At 37.5% G+C, this 21,088-nt stretch overlaps 1 protein-coding gene and 1 long non-coding RNA gene across 2 annotated transcripts in view; both read right to left on the reverse strand.

Annotated features, from left to right (window-relative positions):
• LOC110827857 (uncharacterized) overlaps positions 1–13,488 on the reverse strand; it is a 217,794-nt gene extending 204,306 nt beyond the window's left edge. Inside the window, exon 1 of the mRNA XM_087351044.1 lies at positions 12,755–13,488. The gene's annotated coding sequence lies outside the window, so the exon portion shown is untranslated. The remainder of the gene's footprint in view (positions 1–12,754) is intronic.
• Positions 6,961–21,088, reverse strand: part of LOC147873406 (uncharacterized) — a 260,616-nt gene continuing 246,488 nt past the window's right edge. The window contains exons 6-7 of the long non-coding RNA XR_015535728.1: positions 13,498–13,647; positions 6,961–7,257 (exon numbers count right to left, since the gene is read on the reverse strand). This is a non-coding gene — a long non-coding RNA (uncharacterized LOC147873406). The remainder of the gene's footprint in view (positions 7,258–13,497; positions 13,648–21,088) is intronic.

Below are 21,088 nucleotides of genomic sequence, written 5' to 3' on the forward strand. Positions count from 1 at the left end.
ATACAACAAAAATACAAAAACTTTAATAATCAGCATAAATAAGAAAACTGATGCATTTAGGTGCATACATTTCTTCTAGTTAATATAGGAAATTAACTTTAATAAGCTTTCTTTACAAATGCAAAATGTCTGGCTCCTTTCAAAAACTGAAACCGAACCCTACTGATTTTCTCATAACAGTTTTAAACGCTGCAAAGTAAAACATTAAATTTGATCAACATGCGCTGTGATCCCAAACATTTGCATTTCGTCGAAAGCTCAGTTCTTCATTTCCCTATTTATTTTGAAAGTATAATAAGAAAAAACAGAATTTGGCAAAGTGCCATGTTATTAATAATGTTTTAACATTGCTGGGGGCATTATCCGATCCGCCCCATGCGATTTATTTGTACACCCCTGCTCTACTTAGAAACAACCTGTGAAAAAGAACACGACACATCATGTAGTTCCAATATTGACCAGCCAACAGGTGCTGGCATCAGATAGGCGGCACTTAACAATAAGACTAGCGTCGCGACGCAATACTCAGCAACATCTGATATCACGCACTCCCACGCCCAAACCCACATTCATCCCTTATAAATGGGGAACGAGACAACAGACCTGAAGGCAGCTCTTGCCTTTTCCGGCCAATGGATTAAATTCCCACTTTACTTCGTTCTTTGTCACAGGTAAATCATTGGCTAAATACACGGGATCTACCCTTGTGCAAAGTGTTCGCTCATCGCCTGACAATTTCGAAAAATAAAGTATACAGCAATTTCTTATGTCGAACATCTACGACAAATTACAATATCAGACTTGTATATGAAGACTATTTTCAACAAGCATTTTAATAAAATTAATAAAGAGCAGAAACAACAGAACACTCTAACGCCTAAAATGGTACTCGAGAGTTAATTAACAACGAGATCAAACAGAATTATTACATCTTATCATTACACGCAGGTTAGGTTAGGACGAACGGACGTGACATATTACATTACTTACGCAATGGTTATTTATCCTGATAAAGGCTTGTAAGTTCAAAATATATCGTTTTGTGAAGTAATCGGTTAATTGGGAGAGAAACGCCCAACAGACACAGGTACCTGATCCAACGAAATTTAATTCGTTTGCTCCTCTCTCTCTCTACCCGCAATGCTTCTGTTCCAGTTAAGCCACCTTTAAATGACGTCACACACTGTGGAACGCTGGCACCAAAGACCTTTCATGTAGTTAATTCCCTATCGTTCAAACAAAAATGTACTTTTTTGGAAAGCAATTTCAAACAGCGCACAAAGCAGCTTCTTACAGAAATCTTCTATCATAGTGTAACACACCATCTGCCACTTACGCTGATTACACTTTATCACCATGGCTCCAGAAATACAGTCGTCAGTGAACAAATACCAGTAATTTGTAGGCCTTCAAACAAAGCTTTATAAAACATATTATTATTCTTTTGCCGAGTGTAATTCATGTAGTGGCTAGAAGATATGAATTGCATTTATAATGCCCTGTTTATTAGTGCAATCTCTGTCTTAACGGGTTTTTCTCCGACGAACTGAATACTATCACACCGTTATTCAGAAACACGTACCTCCTCTCCATCGATTCGTAGTTTTCTGGTTAAACATGAACCCATACAGTCCGACAGTCACACAGCGTATATACAAATCACATGATTTATAGCTTCCAGTAATGAAACACATCGAGAGCACATCAATCTCCTTGCATTCAAAATTTATGACGCCGCCTCTAAAATGTAATGCAGTCTTATTTAAATGTGTACATGGTAAAGTCGTTTCGTATAGGTGTGTTTACAACTAAATTTTGTATCTGTGACAGTTATTTTAAAACAACATATGGCAGAAAACGTAGACCCTAATCTCATTTAAAGCTGAAATGTTTGTCTGATTCAGTGGAAATACCGCCGAATACTTCATGATTCTGTTTCAAATGTTCCTTGTTTCGCTTGATGCTCACAAGGTTGTATGATCTATATTTTGGTTTTCCTTAAAAATGATATTTACGACCGGAGGATGACCTTCAACGACACGAAGTACACGAATTAGTCACTGCCATTCAGCATCCTCCCTTAAGTGGGACTATCTGTGCTAAAACATGAATTTCGATCTTCATGACTGTCCACGGTACTTCCCGAGAGGTCAATCTATACTTCACCATCTGGTACCATTCTCGCCTAATTCTTTCAATGTACGGATGTGAGACCAGTCACTCCAGAGATAGTACAGAGCCTCCACTTCTTTCAAGATTTTGAACCTTCCATATTTTCGACTCTACGTACGACTGCAAAGAATGTTAACGAAAGGAGAGGACTCTTGAAGTCTCAAAACCTTGCATACCGTGCAGTGTTGAATATTTATCTAAAATATAAAATCATGCATAAAAGAGAGGCAACACAGTGTAAACAGTTTTGTATTTTTTATGCATGACTTTACATTTTAGATAAATACTCTCGAAAATGTTGCACGATATCGTGAAATATTAGTGACGCACAAGTAAAAATTAAAATGAAGCATAGTTCCTGTAGGAGAATACCATAAACGTTTAAAATTCAAATTATTAACGTTTCACCTAAGAACGCCTGGTTCACACATCTGGAATTCTCTGTAGTCAGCGGTTCATAATTTTAAGATACATAGAAAGCGTTTTAAATTTGAGGTGTGTGTGTGGCAAACGACATAATGAGTACAGCAAGGTTTCAAAACAGGAGGAAGATACAGCTCAACTGGTAGGATCGAAGCACCTCTAAATACATAGCCACAGTTAGCTGCTCAATCTTGACGGTTGCTGTACGCAACAATAAATATAGGACGGTCATGCGCTGGTTATAATTACACGAGAATCTCTTGTAAATCTCCGGGGTTTGTAATATTACGTCTTATTTGCCCTGGTTATGTACGGATTATAAAATAAGGACAGTGAAATTCCAAAGCAAAGGTTATCATGAAACGACTCTGGTGTTTGAGAACTACCAATGAAAATGGCCAGAGTTAGTACAGCTGTTGACCATCAGACCCGTGTTCGGGAGGTACATGGTTCTGATCCCGGTCAGATAACCAGTCCGTCGTGTTCCAGGTTTTTGGTGGTTTACCACTAGTCTCTGTAGATGAATGCCTGATTTATTCCCCCCCCCCCCCCACCAAGCTAGAAAGCTTAAAACTGGGTGACTAACGCTTTTCTAGGTACTTAAAAGATCATCTTTAAATGGATCGGAGATCTTAGCATTAAATATTCCATACCAGGAAGCTTAATCTGATAACAAGGCATTGCGGGGTCTAAATTTATTGACAGGGCACGAAGTCAGGCCAAGTGTTAATACTGCAGCACGAAAACGTGACGGTATTTCACAATCGTGTCCTTCCAAATCAATATCCTTGGAGCGGAAGTCAAAAATTAGTTGATGGAGGCGACATATGGCAGCCAGCGGCTCCTCGAGAAATTAACATTTTCCGTGTTCAAAGACATAAAACATCTCAATTTAAAAATCATGAGTCGGGTTTACTCAGCAGATACAGACCACGAGTTGGAAGACCAATGTTCCATTCCCGGGAAGGGTATTGAATCCACCTAATCGTCACTTACAATCAGTAAATCAGTACTACGTCTGTGAAAGCAACCACTCACCCCCATACACTTGGCGATAGGTTGAGAATGAGTGGATATTTACCTCAGAGATCCCTATACGTCTCCACAATCTGGTGGTTAACATTAGCTTCAGCTACAATTACGCGAATAGCAAGAGTACCAATTTATAAACCATAAATTTCAGTAAAACAGGAAAATCGTGTATGCTGCCTTAAATTTCTAATACGACCTCGACAACATTAACAATTTTGTTTAATGTTTTCATATACATCTGCCACATCAATCAACAGAAAACAACTAATTCATACGTATCATCTTAGGTCATCGTATTTTTAACTTTAATATAATTTGTTTATTGTATTTTAGAGCAACGAAATCTAAAATTTAGCTTGAGAGAAGCATGTTACAGCCAACAGAATGAAAATGAGATTTCTGGTTCTTACGACGGTGAGTATGAAGACGGCCGTCTTCTTGGTTGTTGAACAGTCTAGTCTGTTAGAAGTTTACCTACGCATCAGAGATGCATCTGCCTTCATCATCTCTAAAATGTCCGTATCACATTACACGGCGCTACAACCCAAAAGAAAGCAATCTCTAGAATGATGATAGTTTAGTCGATGCAACTTTATCCTGCTGACTACAATGTTTTTCGGAGTCCGGTAACTTTAGTCGACTGCCATTGACCTGTCATCGGGAACCACCAGAAGTAACTGAAGAAGTTAAACAGACCTCTCCCTCTGCATTAATGTTGCTGATTGCAGACTCTGAACGCTTGAGGGTCATTAGGCCTTCGACAAGTCATCTGGCTGAAGTAACCGATTTTTGAGGTCTCAATTCTACTTCGTGCGCTCGGTCTCGCGATTTGAAGCTTTCGCTAAAAACGTAAATATATTATTGGACTACCTGTCATATTACAGGCCTCATTTCAGAACTCGTGTACTCAAATGTTTAACTCAATTTTTTAATTGAGTATTTTACTTCGTGCTGCAAGGTGATTACGTAAAGGAGAAACATACAGGTTAAATATATTTTACAAGAAATACGTCAGAGACAAGCAAGACTGTAAAAGTATACACTTAACGGGCGTGTTCCTTAGAAGGAATAAAGCATAAATTACACGCTACATCCACGATCTTTGAAATACTTTTAAGAAAATAAAACAGGCCTGTAGTTAATGTGACAAAGCTAAGTAATATTCTGCTAATTCCAAAAGAGCCTTGTTTTGTAAAAGGGATGAAGACAGTGCTAAATGACTACTCAAATACGAGTTTAATCGTCAGTGCCGTACGAGTGTGTGCATATAAACAACAACACACTCTGAACTGCGCAAAGACGCGCTATTAAGAGCATAGCTTTTGGTAATTAGCGAGTTTGTTTAAATGTTTCAGAACGAACATATCCCTAGCAGTAAAATAAGGTCTTGTAAAAAATACGGTGGACTCTACAGACTTAATTGAGGTGGTTCTTTAATAGCCCTGCTGATATACGACGTTGATACACGAACCCTTAAAGCTGACGCCTGCATGCAAATATTACATCTACTGCTGTATTTTTATTTTTAATTGGTCGTCAACTTTAAAGTCATATTGTAACAAACCATGGACAGAATTAAACAAATATCAGTTCAGCGCAGTCAATATTCAGTAAAGTCACTTTGTCTTAACTGCTGTTTTCTCCTGAGACAACTTAAATGTTTTCGTGTATAATGACATAGTGTCACGTGATTATACGCAGAAAAAATGTGCAGGTATATGGTGTTTATCAAAATTGTAAAATCTAAATTATAATTAAAATGTCTCGAAGATTTTGGCGGAATTATCCAATTCTCGTGTTGTTCAGACGTACAAACCGGGGGAAGGATTCTAATCGGCCTTCCGCGGGTTTTCAAAGCGCCATAAGAAACGGACTAAATTGTAATCTAAAACTTCTTGGATGCGACCGCTTTGGAACCAAGGTGGACAGCAAAGGATTGTGGTGTATTAAAATGTATAGTAACTTATTGTGAAAATGATTAAACTGGGCTAAATTGACACAGGGCAAGTCTGGTGGCACATTTTAGACATGTGGACAAACGTGTTTGCAGAACGGTAATTCTTGAATACGTGAATAATTATGACGTTTAATAAAAGATTTAGCAATGCGGTCTAGAATTAAGCAGGCTTGCTTGATTTCTTGTCTGGACAGTTGAGTAAAATAACTTTTAATGCTCGTTGAATACTTCACTGTGTATGGCGAAATGGCCTTCACTTTTATTAGGCGAAGTATTTTACAGACGTGTTTCCTGCAAGCATTATACGAATGCAGACGGGCGTCCGAAGCACATAGTAAAGCAAGAACGTCAACAGATTTTAACACGGGGCCAGAAGCCTTGGAAACTTAATACAGCAGTGTGACTGCGAGAGTAAGTAAACACACCAATCCCCCACGGCTGACGAACTGCACGCTTCACGAAATTCTACTTCCGGTCTTCACTAGGGTTGAAACAACTGCAACATGATTAATGCAACTTGCGTAAAACAACAAACACACTGAGCTGTTCATAGTGGCTAGGTCTAGAACAGTTTAGTACAACGAGTGTTAGTTCTTGTGTTATTTGACGATTCTTAATGGAACTACAAAAAATGAATGTCATGCAATATGAAATCACGTAAAACTAAATTAGACCATTTGCTTGAACAGTGAGCCACGATGGCGTATGATGGTCAGAAAGGCAAAGTTCCACTCGTTCTTGACCTCGTTAACTAGACTGCTATGAAAAATCGTATTTACGCTCCGGCAGCATTACCCTTGGGCAGTAGCCCCATCTGCTGGACACCAGATATTGCTGATAAAAAGACACTGTACTGAGTGGGCTGTCAATTTCATGGATAAGACAGGAGAAGATCGGGAAAATGTTTGTTGGTAGATGTGTTAAAAGAAACAAGGACGAAGGTACTATCATTTCTTCACTTCATATGTACTGATATAAAAAGCAGTAACTTATTCTGACGGAAGAACATGAATTATAAACAAAATGTTCAGGAAAATACTTGTTTAAATTGGATGAACCTGAAAATGCATATTGCATAATGACGATTTTCAAAATTTGTGCAGCTAAAATACGTAATATCAGACAGAATAGTGAATGCAAGGATATTACGACAGAAATGACACCAACAAAAGCAGACAGAATTCTAGTGGAGGAATATCTTGGAAAGAGTTCAAGTGGGAGACAGAACATGATGGAAGGTTAACATTAGCGTAACCGCTCATCCGACTTTAGTTTGTTTTAATTAATTAATTTTGTATTTTTAATCTTAACTCTTAATTAGGTCATATGCTTTTAATATAAATTTATAAACATTTTTTATTTCACATTAATTCCTATACGTTTATTTTCAATTTAGCACGTTTCTACATCACACATCTCAAGTTGTTCATTGTATTAATAGCTACTTGGAGGTTTAGCACCACGTGTTTAAAACGAAAGTGGACATCCGCTTGTAAGTTCGTTAACCAATCAGGAATGAGTTGTATTCTTGTGAAGGTGTTTTAGCCCCTGTGATAGGAGTGACAGACTTCACTTCTCACTTGGCAATTGGACTTTGCACGTTGTTCTTGAACTTTGACTTGGACTTTCGATAAGGAGCAGTTGGACTGTCTCTCCACTGCACATTTTGGAACCTAAATTAGAAAACTTCAGAAACTATAACTAAATTCCAAGTAAATATAAATTACCAATAACAACGTTATTAATAGCTTTACAAACTTAAAAATAATCTAACGATTATTATCTGTGTGCGCGAGTAAATAATGGTGACTTCCTAGAAATCAATCAAGTGTTAATCATTAGCTGTTACGATCAGACCGTTACCACCTGAGATCCGGAGTCCATCTACCGACTAGCTGGGTCTCAATAACCCATTTACCCTGAGATACCCAACCTCAAACACCTGTCCCCAAATTTAAACATTATCCGCGAAACAAATAACCATATCGCCCCGGGAGCAGCGGCACCCCTGGAAGTTAATCTGTGGATGTTACATCACAGGGATCTGAGCGGGGCACTTCTGAGGTCGCTGAAACAAGCCCAGGATAGTATCCAAACAAAATTTAATATTAACAATGTAAAAATTTCGATTTCTACCACCAAAATGTTGAAACTCCACTTTAGATGTTACGCAGTAAGCTGTAACGAAGGAATATGGTTTTTTGCGATGAAATGGCAAACATAGGAGAGGAATAATCTTGTAGTGGTGGTGGCGATACCACTTAGAAATATACACGTCAATACAATATTTCCACTCTCCGTCCATACACAAACTTAAAATAACGTTGCTCAAAACTATCCAAAATTATAACATTCTCAGTAGACACTGCATCATGTTACATTTTTTGTATCGACGACATGTTTCAATGTGTATTACATCATCAGGTCTATCAATTTTAATATATTTTAAAAACTGTAGTACATTTGCGTTGCGTTTATTGATTATTTTAATTTGTTTAATTTTTAAATTTTTTGTCTCTTCCTTTTGGTTTGGAGGTTGTACTTGGATGTTTTATATCGGGTTGTAATTGATGTGTTGCAGTTTACCGTCTCTTAATATCGGACACACAACACATCAATTACAACCCGATATAAAACATCCAAGTACAACCTCCAAACCAAAAGGAAGAGACAAAAAACTTAAAAATTAAACAAATTAAAGTAATCAATAAACGCAACGCAAATGTACTACAGTTTTTAAAATATATTAAAATTGATAGACCTGATGATGTAATACACATTGAAATATGTCGTCGATACAAAAAATGTAACATGATGCAGTGTCTACTGAGAATGTTATAATTTTGGATAGTTTTGAGCAACGTTATTTTAAGTTTGTGTATGGACGGAGAGTGGAAATATTGTATCAATAAAACACAAACATGACGCAATTAAGATATAAATTATAAAATACACGTCAATGTTCACTTGAAATATTAAGTGGAAATCTTCCTAAACAATGTCGCTCTGTTTACTTAAAATGGAATACAGAAAATAATTTTAATACAAATGTAAAAAAACAAATCTGTCATCGATGAAAAATGAGAAGCACAAAGCTAAGTTCTTTCATGAATAAATTTTAAATTATGAAAACATATAACACAACTAAAAGCAAGCAACCATGTTCTTAAAGGGCCGGATTTAACACTAGCCAGAGAATCTTCCAATAATTTACTACCAATTTCTTTATTTGTACCTGAACTGGAGCAAGTCCAGCGACATTTTATACACGGACCAAAGTCTTGGCGGGAATCAAATTCACAGCCAAATATTCACCGACGTATCGTTGGCCCAGATATTACTATGAAAAATATTCACTGAAATTTTACTGCACAGTCTGTCTACTGTACAAATATCACACACTTACGGGGACAAACTCCCAAGTTCAAAAAGAATCATCCAGTTTATATTAAACACAGCATATCCAGAGTAAATATTTCACAGCCTTCTTCAATGGCAAAATTAACTTTTATTTTTCCCTACGATAAAGCTCGTATTTCACAACGTCACTACATCGCAACTACACTTACCAGACAGTCTCGTGCTTGAGACGTACTGAGGTAGCAAATCCCTAACAGCCGACGTCAGTTGGAATGAGAGACGTAAAAGACATGCAAGTGCAAAAAACATGCACAAATAAACCCCGTGGTGAGAATGTGGACTGGGATAAAACTAATGCTCATCTGCACTCATCTGCTCTTAGCGCTGGATAACAACACCAAAACAACGGTATTCTTAAAAAGGTTCTTTCTTACGACAAGTTTAATGAATAATAATTAGGCCTACATATTTTTTTGTAAATACGTGTAGGCCTACATTAGTTTAATCTTGTAAAATAATCGTTAATAAACATGGAAACGTAAATAATAACAGGACTTTAACCTCTTAACTGGCACACGAAATTTGGTGTTCAGCACAAAAGAAATACTGAAAGACGCTGAACTACGATTATTTTTATTAAATTCCGATATAAAAGTCAAAGAATGGCATGAGAAAGCTATTCTATTATTTAAAGAAATAGCCCCGTATGGTCACATATTCTAAAGAAGATCGCCTTATGCATTAAACCGGGTATGGCAATATTTAAAATTACCTTATTCTGTCAGTACATTCATATGTAACACAATTTGCATTGTTGGAAAGCCACAAATAAAGATAAAAGACCTAGTACCGATATTTGACAACGTGCCGCCTGGTCGGCGCTAAAGCATTTCTCACGAAGCTGAGATCGCCCCGATGATGGAGGCAGCAAGGACCACTGAAACGTCGATAAACTTCTACCAGACTACACGGCGCAACAGCCTAGAAAACAGCCATAATCAGACTCACCGTCGTAAAAACCGCAAATCCTACTTATGTTGTGCATTAGTCTCATAGAAATATGAATGCTTAAATCTCAATTCCCGCTGAACATTTCTCCCCTTGGTCGCTTTCGTCAAACTCGAATTAAAGTTTCATCGATGACGTAACAGTTGTTATAATTGTAACTGTGACTGCTGTTGTTACTATTTGCCGTTGTTATTATTGTAACTATTATTAGACACGTGAAATGCTGATGTTCTAGACATAAAATTAAAAATTAAATTAAATCCGTGGCGTAACAGCCCTCTGAGAGCCAAAGCCGACTAGCTTGGCTACTGGACTCACGTTCACATGCCTAAGCAGAGGTGAACGACATACATAAAATGATTTCCTGTCTAATGGTGTAGAAATATTGACTTTCATTTCAGTTTGCATTATGAAGAGTTCCTATATTAACTAAGATGGTGGTAAAAGTTACTGTCCAACAAAACTCCTTGGGGAGGGGGCAAGACGCATAAATCTCTCAAAATAATATGCAGTTTTGTCTGGAAACTTTGGACGAATACAATGCAAAGTTCAACTGGGAAGGAATTGTAAATTTTTTTCGCGTGTACACATGCCAAAAATGTCCCCAAAAATAAAACGACTTCAAGTCAAATGGAACGGTCCCTTACGATTAGCGGCGACTATCATTAATTCGTGTATCCTATAATAAACATGTATAGATGTTTCATAGTTTACAAAGCTCAGGGCAGGAGCAGTAATGAGTTTTTGTGTAAACGGTAATGAACCTTCGGATTCTACAAAAGAAGGTAAAATTATGTACAACCGTTCTGCTGGACTTGCCCAACGTCTTAATTATAAAATAAAACTACAATATGTCGGAAGCTGGGTTCTGCTTTCGTCCTCAGGTTGAGATGAAGAGGACAGACATCCTATATGCTGCGCCCCTCTCTGAGCTAGCCCGACATGGACCTGTGATAGTGTTAAAATTTAGACGATGGACAAACTCCATAAAAGAAATTTTATGGATTATAACGCACTATCGTCAGAAACCTTTAGACTTCATCAACCGTACTAATAAAACGCATAGATTGTGGGTGCGCAGTGGACTCTCAAAAACCAACTGTTTTCGGAATTAGACACACCGAAAAACTGTACTGAAGTCTGGATAGTGATTCGTCTGTTTTAGAAATGAAACTCCCCCCCCCCCCCCCCACATGTATCTATACTTTTATAACATCAGCTCTCCGCGCAGCTGCATGGGAGCAAGTTACATCAGTCTCACCTTAACCCAGAGGCTTGACGTGTGGTCCGACAAACTGCATGAGAATACCAAATGTATAACCTTCACGATGCACAAGAAACACGGCATAAATCCATCTTAAATTGTGGGATCAGTTTGCGTAGACAACTTTTGTTTCAGTGTTCCAACGTTGTTTACTGCAGTGAACGTCAAGGATGCACAAAATACAAAGCCGGGACAACAATTCCGCATTCTCCCGTAACGTGTGGCCGTTGAGGCTGCTGGCACTCGATTCGTGGAGCGCCCGGTTAACGCTCCTGACGGTTTTTTCCAGCGAACGTCAAAGGATGTAAAGTTAAGCTGTGTGGGCGTTCGCCGTCTCGTCCATATGCGAACATCTAAACCACTTGACGCTTTACGCTGTCTCGTTATGGCAGAATTCACAGGTGTGGACCAGGCTTATCATAACTACCAGACATAATCTTACGTCTACACGGAAAATTTGATTGACCTGTTATACAGTTCGTTACTAAAAGAACTCCGCTAAAACAGATTGGGATGAAATAACATTTAAATATAACAACAATCACAAACACTAGCATTGGGCTACTTTCTATTATCGGTACGACACGAAAAACTGAAGGTATATACACTTGAAACAAGAAGAAAAGTGGTTCAATTATTTTTTTTATTCACATCGATGCCATAATTCGTAAGCGAAAATTCTGCATTGTTGAAGCAGGTTCCATTCCACTTTTACTGTGACCTTTATTATTTTGATGTTCCATTATACAGTCTACATTTTGTGTGTGTGAAAATTCAGTATAAGAAACATGATCATAAAACATATCAGTTGGACTTTATATTCCTTACTACGGTGTGGAACAATCTATTAGTCCTGTCAAGGTAATTGGCCTCCACATTCACATTGAACCCACCTCACTATGTGCCCAGGTCTTAGTGGCGTCGTAGACATTAATACTGCGAAAATTTTACCGGTTTTATCGCCGATTCAAATCGGTATTGGGCTGCCAGAAATAGACTAATGGCTGAGAGGCCTAAGTCTGGCGTAGGATATAAAAAGGATTTTTTATTATGGAACCCACGAGAACTAAAAACTATTGACCAAGTGTGCCCCTTATAAAACAATTTGGAGACCCCTGAAATTGACAGACCATAGGCGATGTTTGTAGTCAAACCAGCAAAAGTAACCCAAGTTAGAATAGTTTTAACGCAGTTTAGTTCTTTCTCGCTAAAAAGTAATGGGTTTTCTGTTTAAAAGGGCGCTGTTCAAGAATACCATCCATAATTGACAATACTGCTTCTAAGAAGTACGACTGTATACTGATTGGTGTTCATGGAATGGCCACTACAGATAAAGATCCTAAGAATCACTCCACGCGGGGGACACGGATAACGGGTTTAAAATACTGTCCAAAAGCAAACGTTTGACATCACTTGTTGATATAGTATTATTAACTAGATGGCTTACGGGACCCGAAGGTTCATCACTGAATTAACGAAAGCCCTCCACGACCCTGTCCTGGATCAAATAGAATTACTAACTAGGTTAATCAGCTTACCGCGGGAAATTCATTCAGCAACTGTGCAGCTCATAAGTCCACGAATTCAGTCAACTGTTAACACCATCAACACTTCAAACACATTTCCCACCTTTTTGTAGTATTCCCTATCTTGTCCAAATTACAAAGAGCAATTTTATACTCCTATAAATAACCACTGTCATTAAAGTAACAAATCTGTCATTAGCACATATCTTCGATTCGTAACTTAACATCATGAGTATAGAAAAATTATCACAGGAAACACCGAAAACTACACTTTACAGCACGCATTCAAAACACCTGCGCCTCTCTCGCCACAATCCCAGGCCCTCCCCCCCTCACCACGCATTCATGGAAACCTACTGCTAAAGTTTGTTAATTAAATCCCGAAATACATTAAATATGTTCAATTTAAATCACAACACGGTTTAAAATATTGCAATGTTCAGCCGCAGAAAACACAATAATCACTGTTTTGTTTCAATTCAAATGGTCTCCAAACTTAATCACACATTTCGAACGTTTCCTGGAACAAAGACTGAAATAACATTCTAAAGCCAACACAGAAGCGTCTTATTATCACAAAACAAATGACTGCAGCAGCGCTGTGTGCACAATTAGCACTCGGGGCGAAACAAAATGCGCTCGTTTCTTGCAGCCCAGATGTCTCATGCACCAAACGAGGCTACCCACGCCAACTCAACAGCAATAATCGACAGTTTGTGCGTACGCTACGGCCACGTGCATTCCACTTACAGTACCTTATATGAGTATACGCTGCGTGTCTCCACCATGCGGGGTGAATTTATACTAATGCAGCTTGACGGTGACTGGACTGTGCGGCCTGGCTGTTGGGCTGGTTCTGTTGCCTCTTTCCTGTCCGCTCAGTTCACTCGTGACTTCAAGTCATCCTAATTGGGTAAAGATAGTAATATCAGTAACAAAGACTGTTTAGAGGCACGAAACGTCCACCTAACGACTTTCTCACTTGGCAACGACATGCACAAGAGTCTGTCATTTCCATTTTAAGTTTGGTGCCTTTAATTCTTGGTTTTTCTGCCCGTCTCTTTTCCACACTTTGTTCACTGTCTACTTGAAAAAATGTTCCGTATCATTGTGGCCTTCATCAGGTAAAATCCCTGCTTTTATGCCATTGCACTAACGACCTCTTCCCCAATGTTCAGAAATAATAACAACATTTTTTATAATTTTGTTGATTCGGTTAAAAGTTAAAATGCTAATATATAGTTATTATTATTTCTGGATATCGGGAAGGAGACATAGAAGCAGGGAACCGAACTTTATAATGGCCAAATAAGTTCAAAATATTATGCTCAAGTGAACAGAGGGGGTGAAAAGAGACGGGCAGAAAATCGAGAATTCAACGTAACACACCGGGGTGCTGCTTCCTTTATTTTGGTCTCGGGTCCCTGAGGAAAGAAGTACAAGCTCAGGCCACTGCAAACTTCAGTCCTCACAGCAGGGGGCGTTTTCGTATGCTCCTCACCGCGTTACTCTATAGAGGTGGAGGTTAAAAGGTGACGCGGAGGTGGAAGTGAGTGATTAGCTCCAAGCTACGACCGCCTTACGTTCAGAGAAGAACCCTCGATATCAATTTTATATGCGGTTGGGTGGACGCCAGTGGCAGACTTTCCGTGATGGGAAGAAGACAATTTTTCCCTCGCCGGGAATCAGACACAGACCGAATTATACAATGCCTACATATTTTACACACAAAGAAATGTAATGTTTTTAAAATACTAGAGCAGAGCGCTCCTTTCGGAGCGCCTCGGGGCGGGGGGGTGGGTCAAGTTTGTAATACGCAATCAACCTTGTGTAAGAAACTAAACTAACCCCCCGAATGGGGGGTTAACATCTCCGATGAAAGCTGCTTTGTTTTATTTTTTTCCCTACTAGGCCCCAACTTCACCCCCTTTGCAGTCAGTCAGTTTTCAAGAATGCGATGTGCTGCTTCTGGAGCAGCGATCATGCGACTGGCTAGATAGTTTTTGTTGTGAAGCGTTATTTGTTTACTCGGCATTCGGGGGGGTTAGTTTAGTGTCTTACCCAAGATTTTAAAACGCAACCAACCCCCTTGGGGGGGGGGGGGTTGGTCATGTGTTTTAATCCCCATTCGGAGGGGGAGTTTAGTTTCTTACTGAAGGGTTAAAGCACTTGAATGAGACAATAAGCTAACCCCCCGAAGGGGGGTTAGTTGCGTTTTATCCCCCCGAAGGGGGGATTGGTCAAGTGTTTTAACCCTCCATTCGTGGGGTTTGTTTAGTTTCTTACACAAGGTTTATTGCGTATTACAAACTTGACCTCCCCCCCTCCGAGGCGCTCCGAAAGGAGCGCTCTGCTCTAGTCCCTATAAACTTTATAACACTACTCTAGTTTATTCTATGAATGAAGCTCGATTTTAAAACATAACTTTTGACCATACATTGAAGAATAATATACTTGTAACTGAAGATTTCCGTCTTCTGGGTTGTTGCGCTGTGTAGTCTGGTAGATGTTTACCAACATTTCAGAGGTCATTCTGCCTTCATCATCAGGGCGATGGGTATGAAGATTTCTGTCTTCTGGGTTGTTGCGCTGTGTAGTCTGGTAGATGTTTACCAACGTTTCAGAGGTCATACTGCCTCCGTCATCAGGGCAATGAATCCAGAAGACAGAAATCTTCATACTCATAGTTGTGAAAACTTCAAATCTCACATACTTGTAACCGTTCAGAAGTGGAATAGTTTTCATTTATCGTAGCTTATATGACGTCAAACACAAATATCAACGAACACAATTAACGTCATTGTCACGAAACACTCAGAATGCAGTAACAATGTTGATTGATTCTGGAAGGCAACCGACACGTGTTGTTTCGAGATAACCAAACAATGGGTGCCACACGAGGAAATCGTAAATACAGTCATTACCCCCACCATAACCGACTACTAATCTTTTCATTTATGAATTTCTTACGATTCTCAGTATAAACAGCGATTGTTTCTTGTAAAGCAGAGATCCAGAAACTTTTCATTATCGCTGACCGCACTAGCTACTCGTATCTTCGTCGAAGGCCGCATAAAAATTTAATAATGTGGACAGTAAGCGAAATTGTATTTATTTAATGTGGCATTCACTTGAAAACGGATAACAACTGTATTTATTCATCACCTGATTTCACAGCGAAGACGGTGTTTGTCAACTTTAAAACAGTTTTGCTAATTTTATAAAACTTCAGTTATTAATTTCACAATGACTGTCATATTGTTTTGTTAAATTTCTTATGACCTGAACAACTGAACAATGGACTTCGCACTATTTTCACGTTATAGGCTTACGTCTACAAAATGTTTGTTTTATCTACATACTCTGCGTCCAGACCGATTCTGGGGCCCACCCAGCCTCCAATCTAATGGGTACCGGGATCCTTTCCCGGGGGTAAAGCTTGGCCGGGGCGTGATGCTGATCAGTTACCCCCATCTAGTGCCGCGGTCAAGAACTCCTCCAGGCGCCTACATGGCATATAATGGGACAGCTTTACTTTACTTAATTTACTCCTCAGTAGCAGAAAATATTTTTCCTTCTCGTGTTGACTAATCCCTAGTTCATTTTGATCGTCATTAGATAAATACTAAGTAGGAGTATGCTAACCAGCTGGCCACTATGTTCGGTGGGCTTAATAAGCAAGAATGACTGGAATTCGATTATTTTATGAAATAGCGCAATAATATGTTGTTTCAATTATTCATTAAGTACCGTTCTCCTGTGTAACGTTTGTTAAAGATCTTATTAGCCGAGTACCAATTAAACTCATGTAAGCAGTTGTAAAAATTGTAACAGCGAATTATTTGAATGCAGGGACTTGAATCACTTTAAAACCAGTTACATTATTATATTCGTGTGCCGTCAAGGCAAATAAGAGAATTTTCTACGTTTAGTGTGTGCAGTGCTTAGACAGGTGTGTCATTGCTGCAAATGACGTACATAAATTTTTGGACGTGTTTGGTATAAGCATTGTTTCTTTTGAGGGCACTTTCTCAATAAGAGAAATGACTTAGAAAGTGGCCTTGATTGGATCTAGCTTGGTTATTTGTTTTAATTTTATTTTTGTTTTTATTTTTTCCTTGTATTTTATTAGTGTTTTACATTTATACTAGTGTTTACCTAGGTAGATTATTTCCTTCTTATCAAATTTCTATCTTTGTATTAGTGTTTGCCTGTCATAGGCTCTTTGCTGTTGGCAAACACTTAACAAAGTAATTTAACTATTATTATTATTATTAGTGTTTTATTAGTGTTTACTTTTTACTTATTAATTATTTTGTAATAAATTAATTTTGTATATTGTTATTATTTTATTTCTCTGTATTGTTTTAGTATTTTTAGTGTTTTACATTTATATTAGTGTTTCGTTGTTATTTGTTTTTGTATGTAATTTGTATTTTTGTTTTAGTGTTTGCCTGTCATAGGCTCTTTGCTGTTGGCAAACACTCCAATAAAGGAATTGAATTGAATTATTTAGGTATCGTATTTATCCAATTTATTTGTAAAATATGATTCAATAAATGAATCTAATTATTATTATTATTAATATGGTACATTTATATATTTAGTTTCATTTGTTTGTTTTACTGTTATTATTATTGAAATAAATTAATTACTTATTATATGTTATCCTGTACTCTGGTTTAGTGCTTGGCTGTTATTGGCCTTTTGGCTGTTGTCAAGCACTTAAATAAATGATTTGAATCGAATTATTAGATAATTACTTGCTTAAAGAATGAATAATTATTAGTAATATTAACATTTCATAGGATCAAGTAATTTGTAAGATAATCTATGATAAACACGCTCTTCTCCAATGTGATATATTTCTTTAGAAACTTATAACGCAAAGCTAAGCTTACTGCCTATTGTAACTCACTACTGTTAACTGGAAGGTTGAAACGTCATAAAAATTTCAGAAATTCATAATAAAGCGCATGTTGGCAAGTCTCGTACTAAACAATGCGGAACACACGATTTTATGTCAAATCTGTAATATAAATGAAACGTTACTTATTTTTCTCAAGCTAAGTAACATAAAAGGAATACAATTTATGCCTGTAAGCTTCAGTACTCCAGAAATGTACAAACAAGCAAGAATATAAGCTCTTTGACATAGGATTATAGCAAACATGGACGAACCCGTGTGTTCCTCGGGGTGTTTTTCCTTTTGCGATCAGCAACAAAGAAGTCACACTCTTTTATTTTGTTCACTTATTATCAAAACTAAGCAAGACTGAAACTGAAGTTCTCACCTGAAACGCCAGAGGTTATGATGAAATGAGATTATGGGGATTTAATGTTTATGTATATCTTCTGAAAGAGTTTTGCAAGTAAATAGAATGGTTGCTTTGACTCATTAGCGGTTTATTGAACTAAAACAAATATTCCATTGCGTACAGATGGAAAATTTTGTTTTTATGTCATGTTACTGTGTTATGCTATGTTATGTTGTGCTGTATTACGTCAAGTTAATATTTCACATGTCGCACAATAAACATCGAAATCTGAATCAGATATAAAACCTTATCATTTAACAAGGATTTCGAGACATAATTACGTTTCTGTGAGAGTAATACATGTTTCAAGTAGTGACAACATTGATTCATTCACACTTTCAACGTTATGCATGACAAATATCTTCAGAAATATACAAATTTTTGTCTAGAACTTTTGATGTTTGGCAAGACGAATGAGAACAATATCTCCCTCCCTCTCCAGATATTTGATGGAAACTTTGAAACTACCTTCAGGTTTCCTGCAACGAAAACACACATTAATATAAAATATTCTAACCGAAGAATGGGTTTACATTTGTCAGAAACCCAGCTGTAAAGGATTATTCACATTGACTTGTTTAATATTTATATACGTCACGATGGCTTAGACATAGGCCTGTAGCCGGGATCGCAGAAGTAAAAAAGGCTGTAGGAAAATCTCTTTAACATCCACCTGGAAGGTAGAGGACGAAGAGTGGAGAGTGATATTAAATTTTATCTAAGAACAGATTTTTTGACAAAGTGAGCTGCATTACCGAATTGGCAAAAGCTACTTGTTATTTATTTATTATTTGTTTATTCATTCCTCAATACATATTTACGTAGTTCATTTAATCATTCACGTCTTCAGTTTCTCATGTAAAATATATTTTTCTAGTTCATAATTTACCTTTTTTACGAGGTTAAAATCTGGTCTTCATTCCTAGAGAAGAACACGGGTTGCGGTGATTGAAATAGAAATGGAGTGGAGAATATTTGGACTTAAAAAGGAGGCAGTAATGACACGACAAAAATATTACATAATTAGGAGCGCTATGCCGTGTACTTAATGCCAAATACTATTAGGTTCTGGTCCTCCCCCCCAACATAATAAGTAAATTCATGAATATCTTTAATCTGTAGGCGTAAAGGAAGAAATTAATTTTGGATACGTAAACATGGCAGGAAGGATAATATTAGATTCTTAAAGAAGTAGTTTTCGAGGATTTCAGAATATTAACGTTCCAAATATTATATCATTAATTTTGTTTGGTTGCAGTTGTGAGTCGCATGAAGCTTCATTAACAACTAAAATTAATTTTATTCACAATCACTAAAAGCAATTACAGGTCCAGAAGATGGCTGTCTTCTGAGTTGTAGCGCCATGCAGTCTGGTAGAAGTTACCAATCCAGTAGATAGCCAACTTCTTTTTCGCCGCCGTGAGAATCTCAAAACATAATTAACGGTCAAGTTTATGCCATAAACCGGTATTACCAAGTAATTCTAGCACTGTGCTAGAAAGAGAAGTCTTCCCAGAGGGAAGTTCGATCAATGCTCATCGACCAGTCAGTGGCTACTCACTACAGCCTATCTATCGTTAAGAATAAATTATTGCTATTACTTTCATAAAAAAACATATTATTCTAATATCCGATCTGTTGTATGTAAGTAATTCTAATATGAAGATTTCTGTCTTCTGGGTTGTTCCGCCCAGTAGTATGGTAGATGTTTACCAACGTTGGTAAATATCTACCAGACTACACAGCGCAACAACCCAGAAGACAGAAATCTTCATACTCACCGCTGTGAAAACCTCAAATCACACAATTCTAATGTGGTTTAAGAAATTCTTTGCTTCATTAGTCGTCCATAATCAGGTCCCTAATGAAGGCGGTAGCAAACGCCCCTGAAACGTCTATAAATTTATAATAGAATACACGGCTCAACAACCCAGAAGACAATTGTTTCTAAATGTAAGATCCCTTACGTTATACCTTATTTGTTTGTTTCTGTTTGTGATATGATTGCATTAATTACGCTTCCCAAATCTAATATGACGTTGTTTCACAGATAAACACGTAAACCTACATTTAATGAAGACGGATGTTTAAAACAGATTTGTCCCTCAAGACAGCACCTTCCTGATATACTTTCAAAACGCCTAAAGATGTTCAAATTGTTTTCTTGTTATTGGAAGGTGCTTTTTTGTAAGTAAAGAAGACTGCTTTCTTTTAGGTGATGTTCTGCCTAAGCTATCTCCCTCACGGTAACAAAACATCAAATCTGTCATATACATGAATCCCATGCTAGAAACTTTCTGAAACTTTATCATTAGCATCATCAAAGTAATACAGGTATTATCGGCATTTCGCATTGTAACTTGAAAAGTTTCGATTTACCCACGAATCATCACATCGACAATGAAGCCGCCTTCTAACAAATGTGGGCGGTCATATCAAAGAAAGAGACTTTTCAAGAGCATTCAACGTCAAACTTTCAGAGGCTGAAAATTCTCTGCTGAGTTCTGGAGGGTAAGGTGTATTTAAACGATGGATTACAACATATCTGAAACACTGGGCCCACCGACCTTCTACTTAGAATTGATTAATTTTTGAATCTACACATCCAATGTAACCAAGCTGTAACAAATCACTAATGGAAGGTTGAATTATGTGGTTAGTGGCTCACTAAATTAAAACGATCTGAATACAGGGCAAAGGCTATGACAAAGGACTGTTAATTCAATGTAGCATCTTTGAAACAATTTATTTTAATACTATAAATTTAATATTATAATACGAGCCTACATAATACATTAAAGCTTTATACTTAGGGCTGTCTAGGTTAACGAGATGATCAGTATAGTTAATTTCTTTAGTCTTCAAACGGCGATTAATTTTAGTCAACTGGTTGGTTAAAACTACCTTGCACAATTAATGATGTGACTCCAAAAAGCAAAATTTAGCATCATAATATGTATTTATTCTAATATATACAATATATAACACCATTTATAACACGTATCAACTCTTTTGTATGATTCGCCGT

Source organism: Zootermopsis nevadensis, unplaced genomic scaffold (assembly GCF_977971745.1).
Source record: "Zootermopsis nevadensis isolate Lab colony 2312 unplaced genomic scaffold, Znev_1.0 Znev_ptg000018l, whole genome shotgun sequence".
In the NCBI taxonomy this organism is placed as follows: Eukaryota; Metazoa; Arthropoda; class Insecta; order Blattodea; family Termopsidae; genus Zootermopsis; species Zootermopsis nevadensis.